This window comes from Benincasa hispida, chromosome 1 (assembly GCF_027475165.1).
Source record: "Benincasa hispida cultivar pf3 chromosome 1, pf3_genome.v1.1, whole genome shotgun sequence".
Lineage (NCBI taxonomy): Eukaryota > Viridiplantae > Streptophyta > Magnoliopsida > Cucurbitales > Cucurbitaceae > Benincasa > Benincasa hispida.
The window spans coordinates 49,903,066-49,907,968 of NC_143478.1; the positions used below are offsets into that span (position 1 = coordinate 49,903,066).

The window sequence follows — 4,903 nt, forward strand, 5'->3', positions numbered from 1 at the left end:
AATGCACTTGGTATTTATAGGGCATCAATGGTGAAAGGTGGCTTCTTTCTCTAGGTTGTACAGATGGGACAACTTTAATTCTTGACTGATACGCCGGATAATTGTCACCGATATCGGCTGGTAACTTATTTTGGATCCGACTGCCATCAGCTTTCTGTCCCATCGATCTTAATTGTCCTTTCGTCCGGATGCGCCCACCATGTTGTGGTGATTCTTCTTGGGTGAATGTTTGTGAGCACGATCAACGCAAAGTCTTGCAGTGAAGTTGCACTCGACCAATGTATTCCTATGATCGCATTCTTTCCATTACGTTAACACATTATTCTGAACAAAAATATAAAGATCAACTGCTCTAATGCATTGAATGCATGCGACCGTAATATTATAGAATTTATGCTTAATGGACGCAATTTAACATATTTCATCAATGCAATCCGACATTGTTTAAGGATTCAACACTATGATAACATGAATTTCTGCCCGCTATCAACAAGCCGTTAAAAGCCACACTGTAGCGGGTACATTGAACTTTCGGTGACTTTTAAACGGCGCAACAGAGTAGGGAAATTAATGCCGCCCATCATTGCAATCATTTGTAAGAAAAGCTACTTAACCTTGAAATCTATAAATACTAAATGCCATCAGAGAGAAAAGGATCGATCGATCCACGCACATACATATACATATAGATAGAGGACGGAGAGAACAAAGAGACAAGGCGAAGCTGAGAGAAATCGCTCTCGGACAGAACGAGAGACTACTAGAAAGCAATACAAAGGAGAGAGGGCTAACCCTTGCGAGAGCAAGAATTCACAACTAGAACAGAGTTGAAGTGATAAAGAGTAGTGTAAAGGCAACGGGAAGCAAGACCTTGCTTACCGAGCTTGTTATCTCTCAAATGCATTTGTTATTTTGTATTCAGCACTTTATTTGCAGAAATGGAAACTTCATTTCGATTTATGTTCAATCTCTTCACACCATGCATTAGTAGCTAAATTTCTGAATGGGTTGAGAAGTACTTAGCTAGCATGACTTAAGATTTACATTTTATGCGATCATCTTGTCTTATGTATGCATCATTCACCCTTTGGACATACTTGAGAGAGTAGTCTAAAGATAGAATCTAGGCTTGAGAGAGGCGGATTAGAATCGCATAAGAAAGAGTAGAAACTTAGAGATAAGTTCTATTGCTATTTACACATCGCATGCGCCCTAGAAATAGGAATGATAGTATACGGTCACCTTGTCTTATGTGTGCGTCATTCATCATTTGGATATAGTTGAGAGAGTAGTCTAAAGATAGAATATAGGCTTAAGAGAGTCGGATTAGATCGCATAAGCAAGAATAGAAACTTAGATATAAGTTCTATCGACGGTTTTCGCATATACATTGCATGCATCCTAGAAATAGGAATTATGGCATTCTGCATTGAGAAATGTAGTACTGTTATTTGTGTATAGCTTGATCGCATAACTTGTGCACAATCTTGGGAAATATTAGCTAAACTTCTTCTCAACCCCTTCATCACATACTTATTGTAACTCTACGCTTTCATCATTCCACGTTCAACTCCGTCGCATAGGAAAAATCTAAAACAAAACACTATACACTTCTTTTTCATCATCGCAATAGAATCAAAGAGTCTGCTGCATATCTATTTAGTAGTCCCTATGTTCGACCCTGAACTTACCAGGAAACCTAAGAAGGCTTGTACTTGGGCTTTGTTAGGAAAACTTGAATGATCATTGCATAACATACATCATCGCATATTCACACTATCGCATCATAATTCTACGCATTAAGTTTTTTGTGCCGTTGTCGAGGACTACAGTATAACATCAAACCTCTTTGATCTTTGCAGCTTTTGACCTCTGTTGCATTGTTATTCCTTCGGTAAAGGAATAAGCAAGCGTCGCATGCACAAAGGACGCGCTCTTGAGCCCAATTACGATTCAGAGATCGAAAGAACATTTCGCAAAAGACAGAAAGTCTGATGTAGACAACAAGGAAGAACTCATAAAATGGCTGAAAAACCTGAATGACAAGCCGCAAATGAAAACAACATATTGGCAAATCCTATCCTACTGGCAAATGATCGCAATAGACCCATCTGGGACTATGTGTCACCAAACTTGTATGATTTCTCCCCAAGAATCATGAGACCAGCATTGGATGGATCCAGGTTCAAGATAACCAGCATTAGTGAAGATATGCACGCCCATCTACGAAGCTTCATTGAAATTTGTAACACTTTTGTGTTCCCTAATATCTCCATTGAAGAAGTTCGACTCACGTTATTTCCATTTTCACTATGTGATCAAGCAAGAAAATGGGCATACTCCCTCGAACCAGGAGAGATAACTTCATGGGAGAAAGTTGTGGAGAAGTTTATGAAAAAGTATTTCCCTCCTACAGAGAATGCTAGAAGGAGGAAATTGATCGCCAATTTTGAACAAGAAGAAGATGAATCACTCAATGACGTGTGGGCGAGATTCAAGAGACTAATGCGCGACTGCCCACACAATGGATTGCCGGATTGCCTCCAAATGGAGATTTTCTATCATGGACTAAATTCTGCATCGCAGACAGCTACCAATGCGGCAACAGTAGGAGGTCTACTGGACAAAGCATATGATGAGGCAAAGAACATTCTTGATTGCATCTAAAAAAACCACGAAGATTAGCAAGAAAGTGATCAGAGAGCAAAACCCAAAGAAGGTAACGTAAATAATGGTGCCATCACATCATTGCAAAATCAGATGAATGCGGTGAAAAATTTATTACAGGGCATCACAATAAACAATCCTAAAATGCAAAGAGAGCAAGTCAACGCAATAGAACAGACAAGCACCAGCTGTGCTACATGTGGAGAATCTCTTTCGGTTGCAGAGTGTCCACGAAATCCACAGTCAATCTACTTTGTCAAGAACAACCCTTTTTCAAACACGTACAACCCCGGGTGGCGAAACCACCCTAATTTTTCTTGGAAAAATAACCAACAACAAGGCTATCAACCTATGGCGCAAAAAGAAGGACCGCTAGGATTTTTCCAAAGAACTAACAGTTAACAACAACAACAAGCCAGCAGCTCTCAAACACCACCATCATCCTCTTTGGAGAACCTGTTAAAACAGTACATCGAAAAGAATGAGACGGTTCTCCAGAACCAGGTGACTTCCATCTGCAACATGGAAACCCAAATAAGACAGATTGCGGGAGAGCTGAAAAACAGATCGCAGGGAACACTACCGAGCTCAATGAGCTCCCTCGCAACCCGAGGAATATAGGGAAAGAACAATGCCTGGCAGTCACCCTGAGAAGCGAAAAGGTGACAGTGGAAGTAGGAAGGAGCTTAACAGGACCAATTCAAATGCGATGGAATCTAAGAAACCGTTGATGCAAACTAAGTCAGAGGAGCCTGAGGTTAAGGAACTTGAAGAACCTGAAAATGCGACCAACTCTAAGCCTCCAGACCATGGAACAGTAAAAGTACAGCTACCTCCATCCTCTCAAAGACTGAAAAAGAAGCAAAACGATGAAGGTCAGTATCATTGCTTCATGGAAATATTGAAACAGCTACACATAAATATTCCATTTACAGAAGCGATAGAGCAGATGCTGATTTATGCCAAGTTTTTTAAGGATATTATTTCGAAGAAGAGAAACACAGGAAAATTCGCCACGGTTTCATTAACACAAAAGTCAAATATTATAATCCCACCAAAGATGCACGACCCAGGCAGCTTTACGATACCCTGCTCAATAGGAGGGATCTACATTGGTCAAACATTATGCGATCTTGGGGCAAGCATCAACTTAATTCCCTTTTCAATCTTTAAACAATTGAATGTAGGTCAGTTGACACCCACGACGGTAACTCTCCAACTTGCAGATAGGTCCCTGGTACACCCTGAAGGAAAATTGAAGGATGTTTTGGTCACAATTGAAAATTTCATTCTACCTACAGACTTCATCATTCTAGACTATGAAGCAGATAAAGATGTGCCAATCATATTGGGATGACCATTCTTGTCTATTGGTCATGCTTAAATAGATGTGCACAAAAGAGAGATCACAATGAGCATCAATGGAAAGAAGCTCAGGTTTGAGGCGATCAAGATCCCAGAAGATGAAGGCTTATCAGATTCCGACAATGAACACACTTGCATTGAAGATGGGGAATCCAAGGAAGAAAATGAAGAAACAGAGGATGTGACAACATCCTTAGAAACCTGCCATGCAATAATAGAGATAGTGAACAATGAAGAAAAATTGAAGTCGAATGAAGAAAGAAAAACACAGAAACCCTCTGCGTTACCGAAATAAAAATAAATTGCATTGCTCAGTATTCTGAAGAAATGTATTAGAGCAATCGGAGGGACGCGCGCAGAAATCAGAAGCTATAACCAGATTATGATCGCACCAGAGGATCAAAAAAAGGAGAGAAAACATCCGTGGACCTAAGGAACCCATAATGAAGAAGAAACATGTAGTCCCTGTGTTGATAAGCGACATACATTCATCAGGGACGAAGTATATCCTTTTTTTTTAGTATCATTTTTTCATTTTTATTTCATGGATCTATCTTAATTTTTGCATGATTACTACTCTTTATAATTTCCAACTCTTTCTTTCATACTTTTTATCCTCTTGATATTTATCACTGATCGTAGTAAATGATTGCGATGGAGAAATGTGATAACTACAAACATGTGACCGGTTCGATCAGCCCATCGCAATCAAAGAGTCAGCCCACTACAGGAAAAGATGCAATAAAAAATGATGCGGGCAACAAAGCAAATTTGGGGGTTGTGTCTTTCCTTGCCTCATCTTATTTCAATTTTGCACTTTTCATTTCAATTTAATATTGCTAAATTCTACTATCGCATCCTCTTTAGTTTG

The 4,903-nt window shown here is 39.6% G+C and overlaps 1 non-coding gene across 1 annotated transcript; it reads right to left on the reverse strand.

Moving 5' to 3' along the window:
• Positions 1 to 2,424: 2,424 nt before the first annotated feature.
• On the reverse strand, positions 2,425 to 2,531 carry LOC150038518 (small nucleolar RNA R71). Its single transcript, XR_016527420.1, has one exon. It is a non-coding gene; the product is annotated as a small nucleolar RNA R71 (small nucleolar RNA).
• Positions 2,532 to 4,903: the final 2,372 nt, after the last annotated feature.